We start from the raw sequence: 19935 nt of genomic DNA, 5'->3' as shown, positions 1-19935 counted from the left end.
CAGATCTTTTTTTGAGGACCGTGGTCCGGACTGGTCTTTTTATTTTTTGTGCGGACCGGTTATTTTATTTTTTACGGTCTAGACCGCGGTCCGGACCTGTCTTTTATTAATATGTAAGTTTGCGTTACTATTCAATTAATATAATTTTTTTGTATATTTTATTTTATGATATTTTTCTAGTGGAGTTATTTTAGATTATGTTAATTTTTATTTTACAATATGTAAACCATAAGTGAGTACAAAATTTAATGTATCGTCTGCAACAAGTAACAATATAATTGTTTATAATTTTTTAAGCAATAAATTAATCAAAATAAGCAGTATTATTATTAAAATATTTTAGAAAATTAATTGTCAAAATAACTTAACCTTATTCTTAATAAAATAATTAAAAGCAGACAGGATAAATTTCAAACTGAACATATGAATAATAATAAAATGGGTAATAATGGACTGTCTGCAAAGACTTTTGAAAGTTCAGGTCTTCATAATTTAATCAAATATTTAAACTCAACTGCTACAATTTGGTCTAAAAACAAAGTCAAAAATTTTTATACAGCTAATTTTGAGAAACTAAATTCTTTAAAAGATATTTTAAATAAAAATAATTCTTTAATAAGCTTTACCACGATATGTGGAGCAGTATAAATAAAATTTCATTCATAGCCATTACTGCACAATATATTGATTCTTCCTTTACATTAAAAAATATTTTACTTGATATAAATAATATTCCCCTCATACTTCTGAAGAAATACTTAGCTACAAAAGAAGTAATTGATGTATATAAATTGGAGGAGAATATACTGGCCTGTACTACAGATAATCCCAATAACATCCTAAAAAGCATGGATATTTTGCAGAATATATAAGGAACAAAAATTTAAAGGCTTCAGATGCTGTGCCCATATTCTTAACCTAATATCTCAGGAAGGTTTATCATTCATTACAACTATCCTAGAAAAGTGTAGAGACATAGCCTTTTCTATGAATAAATCACCCAAAATAAATCAAGCATATGTACAAATATGTGAAAATAAGGGTATTACAAAATCCCTTCTGATATCCCTATTAGATGGAATAGCTCCTATTTAATGATGAATACAATTTATGTGGTATTTACATTTTTATCCAATTATTTTTAAATAATATTTAATTTTTAGAACATGGATGCTATAGAAGAAGTACTTTTTTTGAATTACAAACAATTTAAAGGGGTTTTCTTTACTTAGTGTGAAAAAGAAGACCTTAAAGAGGCTGTAGATTTTCTTAGGCCCTTCTATAAAACCACACTTGATTTATCAGTATCCAAATATCCTACAGTTGGGATTTCCATGTTATATATGAATATAAATAATGAAATTTTAAATAATATTAAAAAAGTAAATAACAATACAAGAAAAGAAATTCTTAATAACATGCTGGATAAAATGCAGAAATATCTCAAAGAATTATTTTGCTATGAATCATATGTCTCAACATTGTTTTATCCGAGATTAAAACAAGTTTACATGCCTAATACTCTTAATAGAATTGAGTATATGATATCACATTTTCAAAATATTTAAGGATAATAGAAAATAAAAAAAATACAGGAATAACGTATTCTCAGGTATATTTTTAATATTTATTTATTAAATCCTAATTTTCAAACATTTGTGGAGGAAATCAATGAATTTAGTTTTTAAAAAGAATTTTATCCCAAAAAAGAAATTCAGAAGGAGATTGTATATCGGCAGAAATCATTAAAGAAAATATATCAGAACTTCACACCTATTTGAATGAACTTCTTGTTTCATTAAAGGATGACATATTAGTATGGTGGAATGTCAATAGTATAAGGCCTTTTATATTTTGTAAATAGCCAATATAGTTTATTATATAGATTTCCAGTCCACTCATTAGCAGCTAGAAATTTTTTAGCAATACAAGCAACATCTGTCCCCTGTGAACAAATATTTTCGAAAGCAGATTTTGTGACTAAAAAAAGGAACAGGCTTTCAAACAACACAATACGAGCTTTGATGTGTATGGGCTTTAGGTTAAAGAATGGAAAGATCTACCGCCTCCATTAAGTCCCTCTTCTAATTCCTTCCATGGCAGTTTTAAAAACAAAGACATTAGCATTTATTTAAATTAAATATTTGTTATATTATTCATAATTAATTTTATATCGTTTATATAATACTCTTAATATTTAATAAAATGATAAAACAAATTAAATTAGGTTAAAAAAAATATGTTTTTTATACAAATAGAAAAACAGGTCCTGGACCGGTCTTTTTATTTAGGACCACGGTCTGGATCAATCTATTTCTTACGACGGTGGTCCGGTTCGGTCCAAGGGTATCGGTCCAGTCCGGACCAAAGACTGGACGGTGACCTTCACTAGTAAAAATGTATCACTATCATATGATATGTAATGTAAATTGGTGACCTGCATCGGGCCTACTTTTTCAAGCCTGGCCCGAACCCGAATTTTTTTATAAAAAAATATACGTGCAAATTAAGAAAATTTCTAAGGCCCGACCCGATCCGATTTTTTTTAGAAAATATTAGGCCCGACCCGATCCGAATTTTTTTAGAAAATAAGACCAGCCTAAGCCCGTTCGGACCGGGCCGAGTTCCAGCCGGGTACAGGTTGGACCTACTTTTGCAAACTCTAATATAAATATAGTTAGTAAACTATTACTAATTAGAAAAAATCATAATAACAAAAATAAAATATTGAACATAAATAATAAAATAATGTAAAATAGAAAATTAATAAAAGCGAATATAATATTGTTAAAAAAAACAAATATTACAGCTGCATAAACCACCACATTTATTCAATCCCCCAATCTAATCATCGAAGAGATTGAATTAATAAGGCAGATATAATTAGATTTAAGAATGGCTACTATAATCCTCTGACTTAAGTAGAAGACTGAGGCTTCCCAGAATTTTTCCTGAATAGGGGACCAACGTATTTAAAAACCCTTTTAGCCAAATCACCATAAGTTGTTAAAGTGGAGCAAATGATTGGTAAGAATATGTAATTAGAAAAATCAGCGCTTGGAAATCCTAAATTTTGGGCTATGTTCAGAGAGTCCTTGTTAAAATTAGAAGAGAAGTTCGTGTCCAATCAAGAAAAATCCCATATTAGAAACTTTCCTGTGATCATGATTCGTGTGATTACATCAGGACGCCTACCATCAGTAAAGAGATCAGAAGGCTCTAACGAGGGGAAAACCAGCTGACCTAGTATTTAAAAAAGGATCGTGGACTGACAAATGTCGGTAAATTAATCTACATGCCTGAAGGTGGCTAGCAATGAAGGCACTTATTGAAATCGATGATGGGGATCATATACCAAGACCTTCATGTTTGGAAGGAAGTGGGGCTGGATGCCAAGAGATGTCTCTAAACTTGATGTTTAAGCAGTCACTAAGATTGATTCTTGGTTTCGAATCTATGAACCCTCTCTAAAAGTAATGGGCTCGATCGTAGGGAGTAAAAGATTTTAGGGATGTTGAAAAAATTCCTAATTAAAAAAAAAAAGGCTTTTGAGTCGAGAGACAGGGAAGAATGCTTTTTAAATTTTTAAAAATATCGTTCATATTGCTAAAAAAAGAATTTACTGATTCCTCACCAATGGGAGAACCCAAATGCAATAAATTTTTCAAGAGGATATGCTTAAAACCAAAAACCTTTAATGGAATTGTATTTATTTTATTTAGCAAAATTCGGTTTAGGGGTTAATTACAAGTCCACAGACTATCAGTGGTAGCCTTGATAATATTAACAGCTTTTTCCACCTCAGCAGAATTGCCGGAGATGACCGCATCATCAATGCACCATAAATGTAGGGGCAGCGAGCGATTATTTTTTATTTTAGTTATCAAATCATGGATTCCTAGACAAAATAATATAGAGCCCAGGGGGTCACCCTGCTGAATACCTTCAGACGAGGTTAAGACATATTTTCTAAATAGCAAATGGGATGGTTTCTTATAGGATGAAAAGGATATAGTTTGTAAAAATTGCAAAATTTTTTGTGAATTGTGAAATTAATACTTTTCTGTCTAATCTATTTTAACTAGGTATTGAGCGATTGTAGCATTCTAACATAAATACAAGTTATATGTGCAACTGCTTCACTTCCTGAGCATGACCGATACCTAATTAAATTGGAAAAAGTATATTAGAAACTTGTGCAGAAATCCTGCTAGCGATAAGCATAGAATATAATCTCCTATATATAGTACCAATGGTAATAGATCTGATTTTCCAATCTTTTTTCCCAGGGCGACAAGTTTGGCTACGAAAAAAGGGCCCTTGCGAAATCTGGGACGTACCATTGATGACCTTGTTGCATAAATGAGTGATTTTATCCAATAAACAGGTTTGACTGTTGAGGATAGGAGTGGTTGGATCTTGAAGAAATAAAGGTTTGATGCACAGATCTGACTGATTTAATTATTTCTTCCTAAGTGAAAATTGGAGAAGGGTTCTTAGTTTCACAAATCATTATAGTTCCAATTTTTGGGGGGCTTATCTAGCAGTTTTTGGCTTGATATCACGTCCACTGTAGTGTGCCAATGGATCTGCATAGTCTAAGAACACTATTTATGCCCAGGTTGTTTATTTTATTGTCGATTGGCTTCACCTTGAATTTTAAATAATCCTGTTTTTTGTTGCAGATGTGAGTTATGATATCATGGGATTCATAATTGAGATTAAAAGATGGATGCTAATTTAATTATCCTAGTGAAAGAATTACCATTCACAGCAGGAATTTGGAAATATTTGTGGTCGAATAAAAGAAAGGCTGACCATGCATCCTTAGAAGAAAAGGTTTATAACAACCTATCAAGGCTTGTATGACGCCTCTTGAAATTCTGAAAATCAAACAAGGTTTGGGAAGGCCGAGGAATTGGCCAATGAAGGAATTGATGAAAAGAATATCAGCGATATTAGATTCAAGAATGTTTGATTTTGCAATATATTCATGAATTGATATAGATGGAACAGATAACTGTGTCACAGGGTTTAAGAGAGAGCTGTGAGGTATTGTTATAAGAGGAATAGAGGGGACAGAGCCAGAATGGGAGCATCTTTGTCCATTAACAATATGGGTACTTATACGATTCCCAAGATTTATAATAGAGCTTCTGCACTAAGAACAGAAACCTCTATTCAATATAATATGCGGATCTACTATTAATCTGACTATTTGAAAAGTAACAGATCCAATCCATGAATTTAAATTAAATAAAGTTGATTTTTTAAAATTTTTTCTGATCATCCACTAATATTTTTATTATATCATCTGAAAATCACATCTGAACAAACCAAATAAATAGTGATAAAGGTCTATTATTTGTGAGATCAAACTTGTTCATCACCTTCTCTGAATGCAGGCGTTTAACAATATTATATATATTCAATCTATCAAATTAGCAGCTAAATTAAACTATTTTCAATTCTATCAAATCTTTTATTTTACTTAATTTTTTCAACATTATAAATTGAAAATATTTTTAAAAATTAATATGTGTATTAATATTTTACATTTATATTACAATAGTATATATATATCATAATAATTTTGTGTGTATTTTTAAAATACAATAAGAGTAGTAATTGATACCGTTATTCTATGATATCGTCCTGAGAATTAGTTCATTCTATATCCACTTTTTATCAAAAATGACTTTTTAACAATCAATTTTTTATAATTATACCATACTATTTATTACATTATAAAATCGGTATTTATAAAATTTCGATACAAGGTTAACCATCCTATTTAAAAACAATTGAAACTTAATTTTTTTTTTAAAATTGCTCCCCTGTAAAATTACAAAAAAAAGTGGAGATAGAGTATTCTAATTCTCAGAGGACGAGGATTTGGTTCATTGTAATTACTCTTTTTTAGGGGGGGGGGGGGGGGGGGGGGGGATTTTATAAATTAAAAAAGTAATTCATTTTATATTAGATGCCTGTCTATTAAAATGTCTGTCTATCAAAATATTTAAAATTATGTTCCTTTTTTTAACAACATTAAGATTTTTGTTAGTAGTGTAAACTTAAACTGTAATATTATATAATTAACCCGAAATAAATTGTAAATAAAAAGTTTTGCAATTTATTATATAGTATAAAAGTATATTTGCTAAAAAATTTGATTAGATATATAAAACCTTTCTAAAGCAGGGGGAGGGGGCTTTTCCATTGGCAAATTAAAATTTTCTTTAAGCTTATTATACTAGCATATTATTTTTCATTCCAAAAATTTAATTTGAAATAAAAAAAAATCAATGACATTAAATGTATACGAATTTAGACCGGTATACATTCAAATCAGCTGTAGTCAATGTCATTGTCTGTACCGTAGTAGACATTCATAAAAAAGCATTTGGAGAAATTTGGGCCCAAATGTCTTTCTCAGATTTCGTTGTATGCTCTACAATATACAAATAAATTTTCAATCTAGATTCGGTTTAATTTTATGGGTTTAAAACTAATCGTTTAACACAATTAAGAATTATTGTATTAAATTTGTAACCAATCCCATCATACCGATTATACCCTAATGGCTATCTTATGTTTTATATAAAACTAGTTTAATTTATGAATTTTTATATTTTCCTTCTTCAAGTTTTAGAACAAGCCTTACATTATTCTTATTTATTTAAATATTATATTCAATATTATATTTTATTTATCATGACATATACTATTATTTATTGTCCGAAGAGCTCTTGGTTATCAACAAAATTATGTTTCAACTTCTATAGAGTTAGAGTTTTTCTTGCGTTTATTATAAAATTTACTCAAGCGAGATTTTCTAAAGACTTTACATACGTGATCTCGATAGATGGGATTAAATATCATGTTTAGATAGAACGTAATAGATATATAGGCATACTCCAGCAATGTACAACCTGCGAAGGCCATGTCTGATTCCCCGGTAGTCAATAGGTAATCAAAGAAGTCTACCGTTATTATGTATATTGATACAGGGAATAAGAAAATTACGAATTCTATCATTAATATAGCCAGCATTCGAATGCTTAGCTTGTATTCTCGTTCACCCTGATTTATTTTACGTTGGTTTTGCGACTCTAATCTAGAACCTTTATCAGAGGTGGTCTTTAAAAAATTGTTGATGTCTGATTGCGATTGCCGATCAACCTTAGATCTTTTATTGGGATTAATTGATTGCTTGATAATCGTAGAAATTTCATATTCCCTTTTAGATTCTGTTCCCTTAGTGATGCTACTTTCCAAGTCCTTTTCTATCACAATTTTGGCGTCCTTTTTTTCAAATTCAATTTTGATTGCGCTGATTTCTTGGAGATCTGATACGGCATTATTCAATCTCCATTTGACAGCTACCTTCTTGCGCCTGATAGATAGATAGTTCAGTATAAGGATTATTAATATAGGTAAGAACCTTGTGAAGGTCTCCCTAAAAAATCCGAAAACGATCCATCCCGTTCTCTCCGCTTCCGATTTAAAGGGCGCAAATATCCTGGTATAAATAATTAGTTCGGAAGGAAATCCGCATATGTTTTCCAGTTTCAGAACTTCGAACCACCAACCCGAAGGCGTGTACCAAGCTAAGTAGTAGAAAAAACAAATCGCCAGCATCATCTTAGTTTTTCGAAGCGTGAAATGATGCTTATAATAGAAAGGATACGTGATGGCGATCATTTGGGAAAACGCGAATATAACGTAAACGCCGAACGAAAAATTGATCAGCGTTTTAGCCATAGCAAAATGATAGTGAGCCAAATGCAGATTCCAAGGCCTTCCATTCCTAAAACGGGCCAAATGAAATTCGGAAAGCATATCCGTTACGGGGTAAATTATCATGAATAAATAGTTGAGAAGATTTACGGTGTGGAATACGCGCGTTAAATAAACCCTAATGTATATAATTTTGTCTTTCATGGCGTAGTACAAACCCAAAGAATTCCCGGTGATGCCTAGGATAAATATGATAAGGGCTGTATATTGAAATAGTTGTCTTATGACCCGAGTTCGATATTTTAGGTTTTTGTAAAGGGTGCAATTGAGAATCGACCCGTTCTGCATAAGAATCGCGAAACTATTTTCGTAGACTATCAAATCATCTAAATTTTTAAATCGAGCCATTTTATAACTTTCAATTAGTTATTATAATATTTTATAATAAACATATTATTTTTTGCTAATTTATAAAATCCTAAATATGTCTAACAAAATCAATAAATTAAAATAATTTTCAATTAAAAGATATATAATAATTTTTTATTAACCTATTATATTAGGTTATTATTTAATTATTTTCTTAAAAAAAAATCCTGGAAAGAAAATATTAACATTTGGATGATAGCCACTTAATTAAAATGTTTTATCATTATTTTTTTTAAAAATTATGATGATTTGATTCAAATGTTTTATTTTATTAATCGATAAACTCATAAAGGCATTGGAAGAAGTTATGATAGGTCCTAATTTTTCGACATATCTGAAAAATACCTTAAAAAATATATAAATGAGATAAAAGGAGGATAGATTAAATATAAGATAATCAATAAATTGGGAATATCAAAGTTTTAATAAATTTATGGGAAAAAAAGGATCATTAATAAATTTCGATTATAATTAATTTTGACAAATCATAGGAAAATATTTTTCAGAACCACTACTACTACCGCATGTCAAAAAAAAGACCTTGATCTAGTGACTTTAATAACAAACTTGTGGCCTCAAGAAAATTGGCAAATCTGGAATTAGTATTACTGTTAAAAGACACGATTTGAGCTGATGCTTAAAAAATTATTACTCAATATTTTAGCTGGAGAAAAAACATTACCTGAAGCCTCGATATATAGCTAGTAACTGTTCTAATCTTTGTTCCAGCTATGACCGAAATCTTCACCTCTAGAAAATTATGATTGCGCATCAAAAGAGTTTCCCGCGCCTTCCTTTCCTTTTTGATCTCATTATTTATTTATTTATTTTTAAAAAAAAACAACTAATTTGCAAATTAATTAAACCTTATGACCGATCATGTTAAAAAATTGCTTTGTTATACTGGTCTGCCAATGCATCCTTTGTCGCAATTTATTCATTTTTTAATTTTACAAAAGGATTGGGACGCTATAATAGTTTTATTATTCTCCGTCGATTATCTACCTTCTAGCAATGACACACTGAGTTTACTAAGTTTCGTTCATTGATAGTGAATAAATCAAGCCATGAATGGTTATAAAGATATCCAAGCATGTTTAGATATTGTTTTGGCTATCAGACTTGGCTTAGACATATCCCCTACGACTATAAAAGATATGGGGTTGGTTGATTCTAAAAGATAACCACTCCATTGTCTCGTGAACGGGTACAAACTTAAAGCCGATGTTCCTTCGCATCTCGAACCGCGGGATACTTCCTTTTATAAATAACTCGCGGCGATTGGAATATGTTACCCTAATCAAACTAATTAGCCAAAATAGTCATAAACCAACAATCTCAAGGGCCCTTTTAATTAAACAAAAAATCAGCTTTGAAATATTACGTTAAAATAATTGGCCTTCACCAGAGGAGGATGACGATTTTTAACAAAATATATTTTTTCTTTATATGGATTTTAAAAAAAATTTATTTTACCTTTTTTTCTATTATTTTTTAATTACTTTATATAATTTCGAATTATTAAATTAATAAAAAAGGAAAAAGTATATATATATATATATATGTCTTTATTGGAATTCGGGATCTCTTGATTTTAAATCCTTTACCGAGCGCGATTTAAAAAAAATTTTATGTCCGATTTAACTGAAATGTATTCTAGCATGGGTCTGTAAATTTCAAACAATATTGCCATGAACTTTAGAACTACTTCTAATTTATATTAATTTTTATATGGATTTTTCATATATATTAAAAAATATTAAATGTCTAACGCTGAAATTGGCTGAAATTTATAGTGTAAATACTCAACACATGCTGGAATACAATTCCTGTAAAATCTGATTTTTAAAATCCAAAAATCGCTCTTACTAAATGATTTTAAATTGAAAGATTCCGAATCCCCACTGATTCCGAAACCCCATACGACAAAGAATATTTTTCTTTGAGATATATATCAACATTTTCGATAAAATTTTACCTAAAATTTCATTTGTAAAAAATCTATTTATAAATAAATATTTTTTTTAATTTTTATACGTTGAAAATATTATTATTTTTATTTTTGAATATTTAAAAAAATCTTTAAAATTTTGTGATTTTATTTTTAAAAAAAAATTCCTCAAAATTAATATATAAATCATCCAAAAATCTTTCAAAATTTTTATTTTTTTTCAAGCTTTGATTTTTATATAATCAATGTGTTTTGTTTTCAACTTTAAATCACTTTTTGAAGCGCATTTTTTTTAATAAAAATTTTTTAAAAAAAGGGACAGCATGATTAGAATACCTATCTTATGAATTTTAGACATTGCAGTTAACTTTTGAGAAAGGACAGTTCCTTAAGACCTTTCTTTCCTATTCATACCCTTAGGTAGCAAAGCTCAAGTTTTTCCAAAGAATTAGGCAAACGGATCCGCGAAAAAACCGATCAGCCTAAGGAAAATCTTACGCCAAAGACTTGCTACCGCCATCATCCGCTCTAACTATCTAAGCTTCATCTCTTCCATTGAATAACCTTCCATATTCCAAACTTTCTTTTTTTTATCGCCTATCCTTTCCCGTAAATTCTATTTCTACATTTTTCACCTTTATTAATTTTACCTTTTTAAAAAATTAATTATTTGCTACTACATTTTGACAACATATCATATCAGTAAATATTCAAATAAAGTAATTCATGACCGGAAAAAAAAATTATAATTTATATAAAAAAATCTATGGTAAAACCAATATAAATTATATTAAGTTCAAAAGTTCATAGAAATATTATCAGGTATATTTATAGGTTAGGTAGTATTCATATGAAAGAATTCATATTGGTTAAAATCAAAATTTTAAATTATGATTTAAAGTTGAAAAAAAACACATTGACCCTGTTGTAGCTGTTGAAAAAAAGAAGAAATAAATTTAATATAATACATCAAATGTCAGTTATTTTCTGACAGGGGAATTAAGTTTTCCTTGGGGGAAGAAGAGGAGGTGATGAACACATGATGGGTTGATGGGATAGGATTCTTTTGTTATCCATTTTGGGATGAAGAGTTTGGATTAATTCGAGAAGATGTCAGCGAGGAACTAATAATGGACCTTTGGGACATGAAGAATTAGATAATTAGATATTTATGATTTGTAATTTTTTTGATAATGTATAGATATTGTTGTTGGTGTTTTTTAATAAAGAAATTTGAGTCGTATTCTTATTCTTATTATTATTATTATGAAAGGATGGCTTGTAATAGACCCTAACACACATACATTTAAAAAAAATATTTTTTTAATTTAATAAAAAATAAAAGAGTATATAATTTAAAAAATTTACCTGCAGTATTTGCAGTTTATCTAGGCATTTATAATTTAGTCAAACTTTATATTAACTCTACTTTATATCTCTCTGATATTTAACTAATCTCATCCAAGAAAATTTTCCCATGGCTAGGCAATATTTTATTCCTATGAACATCTTCGAGGATTTATACTCTTTCTTTCTTTCTTTCTTTCTTTCTTTCTTTCTTTCTTTCTTTCTTTCTTTCTTTTTTTCTTTCTTTCTTTCTAATAAAATGAAATAATTGATTTTAAAAAAAAATGTAGGAGTCTAACATCTATAATTACGATAATATGTTGATTATAAAAATATCCGTGTTCATTTTTTCTTAATTTAAAAAAAAAAAATTTAAAAAGACTATAAACATATCTGAATTGATTTGAATACTCTTTATTAATTATTTTCACTTGAATTACTTAGTAAGCATACTTGCATATCATTTTACATTTAATCATGTAATTAAACTTGGGAGATAATCTGACTTACTAGTATTAAGTTTCTCTATCTCTAAAACAATATATGGTCAATGGTAGCTTTATCATTAATTGGTCCTATATACTATTTAAACGATAATATAATTATTTAATTAAATTATCTAATATTTAAAATTTACAAATAATATGGTATTATAAACTTTTTATAATATATAATATAATAACCTTTTTATAATATAATAAAAATAAGACCTTCATATAAAAGATATTTTATTTTCTCCCAATTCAAGTTCATCCGATTAATTCCTATATCTTCTTACTTTCCCTTGTCAGATATCGGTGTTTATGAAATTTTTTTATACCGTGTATAGCTTTTGCGTTTTTGTCTATTGTAGAATAATTCTTTTCTCGGCATCTTTCTAATGTTCTTCAGGCATATAAGCCATGGTAATTAATTTCGTGTTTTCCTTTAATTGTAACATCTTTCCTAATAAAGTTCACTCTCTTTACAATCAGCTAATAAATTTTTCAAATACAGCTGAAATATTATTTGCTGTGGGCTATATCAAAAGGTAATTCACAAATGGCTGTAGTATCCTTTAGGTATCACTATAGTCAATAATTCTTGTGATACATCTTAAGTATGCTATTTTTAAAAATCTAGATTTCAAAAAACATCTAAAATTATTCTAAGGATTCTAACATCCACCTTAATTATTCGTTTTTCACCATATCATTGGACCTCATGTTGATAAATATGTTTAATATTCGATTAATTCTAACTGAATTTGGTATTCGCACTACGGATAGCAAATAATTCGATTTATTTATAAACAAATCACATATTGGAATAATAAACTAATCCATTCTGATTCAGCCTAATTCCAATATATTTTAAGCAATTATTTTAATATATTTTCCAAGATAATTTTTATTTTTGTCAATAAAATTAAACAATAATTATTTTTTTTTACCTATTATTTCTCTTGATTGTTAATCATTTTTTTAATTATTGATTTTGATGGAAAATTATTTTAAATCCAAATTCTTTTTCTTTGTTTATATAATAATATTATAATTTATCCATATTAAAAATAAATTTATATCATAAATATATAAAAATGTTTTGTTTGTTTTTTTGATTTGTAAGTTTATAAAATCTAAATAGGTTTCCATTTTTGGATATTATATAAACCCCCAAAAATTTATTATGTCTCAAATCTTCTATGAAAATGATTATTTCATTCTTAAATCGAACGGAACGAATTTTAATTGTACCCTCTTCAAGAGCGTAAAATACAAAGTTGTAATTAAGAGGTTAATCCAATACTTAGCCCCTATCATACTATCGCTCGGCATAATTGGGAATTCCTTGGGATTGTACTGCGCCATGAGAAATAATATAATGTATATACGGGTATATTTAACCCGAGTGTTTCACGCCGTTAACCTTGTCAACTATATTTTTATGTTACTCTACCCGATTTTAGACATGGCATCAGAATTTAACTTAGACAGTTTTAGGTATCGCCTACCTTGGAACGCCTACATGATTCATTATCATTTCGTTTTGGCGAAAACTCTTTTCAATTTTTCCTTTGGCGTTTACGTGATATTCGGCATCTCCCAGATGATCGCCCTGGTGTATCCCTATTATTATAAGCGCAATTTTACTCGCCGTAAAATTAAAATAATGATAGCGATTTGCTTTTTATATTGCCTAGCTTGGTACATACCCTCGGCCTGGTGGTATGAACTCTTGATACTCAAAAATTTATGCGGATTTTATCAGAATATTGTTTATACCCGGACATACACTCCCTACAGATCAAAAGCGGAAAAAATTATGTGGATTTTTTTCGATTTCCTTACGGAGATTTTTACTCTATTCGTGCCTATGGGAATCATCCTAGTGTTAAATTATTTTTCCCTCAAACGCAAAAGATTAGCATTCCAATGGAGACTAAATAATGAGGTCTCTAATTTAAGGAGAACCTCGTCAATGAACATAAATAACGTGGTTGTGCTCCCGCAAGAAAAAATTACCGCTCCCATATCGATTGTATCGGAATTGAAAGAAGAGCTCCCTGATAGCCATATCGATGCAATATCAATATCTAAAAGTAAATCTAGCTATGCCGCGCATATGAAGCCATTGAATATAATCGCTGAAGTCAAATCTGATATTGGCCAACAATATAATTATGTTCTAGATACCATGGGCATAGGCCAAATTTCCAAAAAGAGTTCCAAAATTGGTTCCAAAGCAATCGACTCCAATGTTTCTCATTGTCAACGTAAAATAAAGCAGATGGAGTTGGAGTATAAACTAAGCATTAGGATGTTAACTATATTTATGTTTCAATGCGTATTTTTATTATTCCCTCTATCCATATACGGTTTGAAGTCAGACTTCTTCGAAAACCTGACCACCGGGGAAATCGACTTAGCCCTTGCGGGTGGAACCATCTTAGAGTATACATACATATCCGTAACATTTTATCTGAACATGATTTTTAACCCTGCTTACAGAGAGAATGCCTATAAAGTGTTTAGATATTCGAGGTTGGGAAAATTTTATTATAATAAATGAAATAAAACTCGGGCTGAAAAACATAATTATTCAAGGTATACATCAAATTGTAATTTTTTTTTAAAAAATATAATAGAATGCATATAATATCTGATTTAGTAAAATAATTATGTATATATATTTTATAACGAATGAAAAAATGTCAGTATATAATAACTACTAGAAGCACCAGTTTGATTTTTATAGTCGCAAAGTTTACAACTCATAAAAATAAAAATAACTTTGTGCATTATGTTAATTTTTATTTGTTACCCATGTCAATATTTACCCAACCCCCTCCTCCAAACCTAAGTTTAACCCATCAATATAAGTGAATACTATTATTTGAGTCAAAATATTTTTTTATTTAACATTTATTAATGCCCATATCAATATTTAGTGTTGATTAAAATATTCCTGACCCACCCCCCCCCCCTAGGACCTAGACCCGCCCACTTAGGGTGATAATAGTCAATACAATCAAAATATTTAAATACCTTTTTATTTGATACCCATATATATCATTTTTTTGTGTTGATTAAAATAAGTCTGTTGGATAAATTTTTTGATTTACTATCGATTGCTACCTATATCGGACATATTTTACTATCATAAGACCAAAAAAAAAGACAACAAAAATAAAAACATTAAAATTTGTGAAATCCGTGAAGGATCACGTTAAGCTGCTACGGTGAGGGCACATCACTAAGCTGCTGCGACAAATGCGGATGTTCAGTTATCGTATTTAGTCGTAAGTTCCATTCCAAATCCAATCACAAAAAAATGCGACATAAAAATGTAACAAAATGATGTGGCAAAATGTCGCAAAATGCGAAAGCCTTCTATTATATAAGAATAAGATATAAATTCTTATAATATACAAAATAAGAAATTTAATACAAATGAGATTAAATTTTCAATATTACATTCAATATCATTTTCTTTTCAAAATTCAAAATAAATATAGGGTAAGGGACAATTAAAAAAAATAAATTCTTGTCACCATAGCTAAATACGTAAAAAATGATTAAGAAATGCGTTTGTCAACTAATATTTGAGGTTTTTTTTTTTATATAAAACATCTAAATCAAGTTTTTAGCCAAAATAAATATTATTATATTATCTATAATTTCGCATAGGAAACTTTTTTTTGGATAAAATTTGGTTTATCCCGCCTTCATAAATACCCCAAATTAGCGGGCAAAGAACATAAAATATGATATAAATATTTATAATTATATCTCTATTTTGAATACTTCGTCGCGAATTGACGCTAACTGTAAATGCAAGGCTAGTCGTTTTTTTTAAAATAAAAACCTTCTAAATTAAAGTTTTCGTAAATTGTAATAAAAATATGCAGATTTAGGCATACTTGTATCTACAATATAAGATCCTTTTGTATCTTGTATTCAGTATCTTTTTAATAAGATACTTTGTATCTGTGTCTAAAATTCTTTATAAAATGAATCTTGTATTTTTTTCATTTTCTTGACGAAAGATAAAGAAACAAATTCTTTTTAATATTCACGGTTTTAAAAAATTTACATATCACTAAATAATATAACCTTATTTTCTTCGTGGAATCTTGTATTAATTTTCCTTTTTTTTCCTGCCATATTTTAAATACATTTGCAACCAAAATTAGCTAGAAAATTTCCAAATCATATTAAAATAGATGGATATAATAAATAACAACACCGAAACGAAATAAATAAAGATTATATTTTATATTATATGTAACTCGTTAAAATATCATTACCAATTTTACGTAATGCATTTAATTTGTGGAATGATTAACATTTATGGTTCGATGAAAAATATTTTTAAGTAATCAAAAATAAATGTACAAAAAAAAATTGATAAAGGAATTCAATTCAACAAACTCCTTTACAAATTTTGTTAAACATATACTAAAAGGATATTATTTATATAATAATTTTAATTTTATGTTATAATATAATATAATAAAATATAAAAAATTAGAGATGGCTATTTAGGCATGGGAGGAGGGGCTTTGGCGAGTAGATATTAATTTTTGTGGGGTAGGTATTGATTCTCGGGGGGGGGGGGGTAGTTTTTGATGAATTATTATCTATTTAAATCCGATAATTGATATGATTCTGACAAGATGAAGCTATACTATCCTTAACAATCTCAGGGGAGCTCAAAAAAATTTTTTTTTTAATTGTGTTCAAAATTTATCCAAAATTATATCTTCCTATTTTTTTTAGTGGTAAAAGAAAATTCAAAATTTTGAGGAGACATTTCAAATTTTATAGCCTCTATGGAGACGCTACTGTAATGCATCCTTTATCTTAAAACTGTAGCAAAATATACTTAAAATTTTATTATTAAATATAAGATTTCCAATAGGTATTACACATTTTAATTATTCCCTTTATCCAGTATCGTAAAGATATTGAAGATTCCCAAATTATATTATTCAATGCCCAATTAAAAGTCATAGCTGATATTACATGTAGACGAGATATTTAAATTTAAATCAGGTTTTATATGATAACTTGAAGGGGAATGAATTATGATGATGAGGAGGATATTGAAATATTGCCAACTTTGACTAAAGAAGTAATTTTATATATTTGCAGTTAAAAATAAAAATAAATCTTTTGCCTAAAATTTTATATTTAAAATTAAGATTTTTCACAAAAGTAAACAATTTTTTCATTAATATACTCTTTCAGCAAACACACCCAAAGTTATTGAAGATTCCTCAGATTATATTTTCTCACATTCAAATCAAAATTTATTATATAAATATTTATTAAGCACTTCCTACTACTTAGCTATGAGACAAATTAAAAATAACCATACTCCAATGCGGAAATATTTCGGACTTAATTGATCTTTTTCGAAAATATTTATAACACGCTTTAATTTGACATCTAAAACATTATATAAATGTTATTTTAATAATAATCAATATAACTTTTTTTTACACGCACTATTTTTAAATTGTTGTATTTGAATATAATTTCATTATAATTCTAAACATAATTAGTTTGTATTATTTTAAGTGTTTGTATAACGGCTCGATATTTTTAAAAAAACGGGCAATCCAATATTTAAGCCAAAAAAAAATTAAGCCATTCTACCATCTATAAGCATCATCTCCAGGCATGCGAAATATATTTGGCTAAAATATCGGGTTAGCCTTCCGTTTAACAACACTAGTTTTTATTTTTTATTATATAACTCCAAAATGTAAAAATTATTCTGTATATTAAATTTTAATCTATAATTCTACGACAAATGTTTTTACATTAATTAATAATGTAAATATTATAGATATTTAGTATGTATATCTATATATACCTCTTTAAAAATTATAATCATTTTGTTTTATAATTTTTTTGATTATTATTTAGGGTGCTGTGCTGCCAAAAGTCAAAAAAAATATTCGTAAATTTCATTAATAATAAAATTAATTATTTTTTTTTAAAAAAAATAAAAAAATTTTGACTTTGGGACAACGCATCCCCTTAGATCGTTCTTAATAGCAATATAATTGTGTAATCATTTAATAACAAATTACATTTATTTATTTTTATGAAGAAAAAAAGAAGTGTTATATCAACTATATTATGAAAAGATTGCATTACCTTAACCCCCTTCATTCATTCTAGGACAAAATATAACCAACTTTTGGAGGTAGTGATAATATTAAATCTCCTATCTCGAAGCTATTTTTTTTTAAATAATTTTCCACTCAAGCTTCTAAAGGATTCTTCATGAAATGAACAATTATTGTATTCCATCAAAAAAAGATCTTTAAAAAATACGTCATATCATAACGAAGGCCATGTTTGCTGACTGGACAGACCACCACCCTTTAACATTTTATCTATTAAACCAAATAAATCTCTCTCAAAATTGGTTAAAATGTGATAAGATTGAAATAAAAATTTTTTTGTTTTTATAAAATTTATATATATATATAAATAGATGAGAGATTAATTTTAGAAATGTTTAACATCCAGAGAATAATTTATAATGATATTGAGTCTGATGATAAACTAAAAATTTAATTTAAATCATTTATTGTAATTTTTAATTTATATAATATAATTCTTAAAATAATATCTTACGGGCAGTTGAAATATACCATGTGTGGACTGGGCCAGAAAATCAACTTTCAAATAAACTCACCTAGATAAGACTATTACAAATCTCCAAGTAGACGCTGTTTATACCCAATATACGTTATATCTATAAGAACTGAGCATTTAATGCCATTAATAAAATAACAAACCAATAATTACATAAAATAAAATTGATTAAATCTTCAAGGAGGTCTTTGCAAAAAAGAATAGAGAAAAAATTTTGAGAATCAGGTATATACTTTAAAAAGTATTTTAAGGCTCAATAATATATCTTTTGTCTCCTAGAAAAAACCTGGTAGTTTTATGGGAATAACCCTATGTAATATACTATTTTTATTTGATAGATTAAACGAGAAACCCTTGAAAGATAATAAAAACCTTGGTATAATTTCTATTTGATGAATAATGCATTCATTTTTGTCAAGACATTTACTGAATATGATGTAAAATTAAGTATTCTTGAAAATGGTTTTAAGGATGACCTATTAGAATTTAATGAAATCAATATGGTTAATGCAGATTTTTTAAGTTTATCTTTAGATGAAATTTTCAAAATGATATTACCCAAGTAGATCAGGTGAGAGATAGTCTTACAGCAAAATCAAACTCAAGGAATCTTGGAAGGACTCACTATGGGATAAAGGGAAAAGTATTAAATTATGGAATGCATGTGGTATGCCCAAATCTTCTGAAAACTAATGGGAGATAACAGTGGTAATCAGCTAAAAGTTCCATGCATAACTAGTTGGAATTGTTTATACAATAGTATGACTTCTCTGATAAAATATGAATCACATTTAAATTTATTATCCCATTTTTAAAGATGTTGATATTGTTTATATTGTGGAATATATTAAGGATTTAAGCCCTGTAGCAATTGTATTAGACAAACTAATAAAAGGGCATTGGAGTATTAGTGACCATTCTATTTATGATTAAAAGGTACTTAGATAAACTTAAAAATTCAAGTTGGTAATATTCACTACCTTTATTAAGCTGTGCAAGATGGTATGTGCAAAAGATTTAGGAAATTTTTTTCTATGATGATAATATAATGAGACTATGTTGGCGTCATTATCATATCCATAGTTTGAAATATTTTGAATTGAGTAGAGTGATAAAAATAAAATACTTTCAAAATAGAAACCCTAATAGTAGTCTATCAGTAGTATATCAAGCTCAAACTATAACACCAATAGATTTAACATCTAATAAAGAAAATGATGATTTATCTTTTGGTGAAACAAATGATGCGGAGTTCAATAATGCAAATAACAATGATCTGGAGGTTTTAAATTAGATTATAGACCGTTTAAA

Source organism: Gordionus sp. m RMFG-2023, chromosome 1 (assembly GCF_954871325.1).
Source record: "Gordionus sp. m RMFG-2023 chromosome 1, tfGorSpeb1-WG-v2, whole genome shotgun sequence".
Classification (NCBI taxonomy): Eukaryota; Metazoa; Nematomorpha; class Gordioida; order Chordodea; family Parachordodidae; genus Gordionus; species Gordionus sp. m RMFG-2023.
This window is presented reverse-complemented; position numbering follows the sequence as displayed.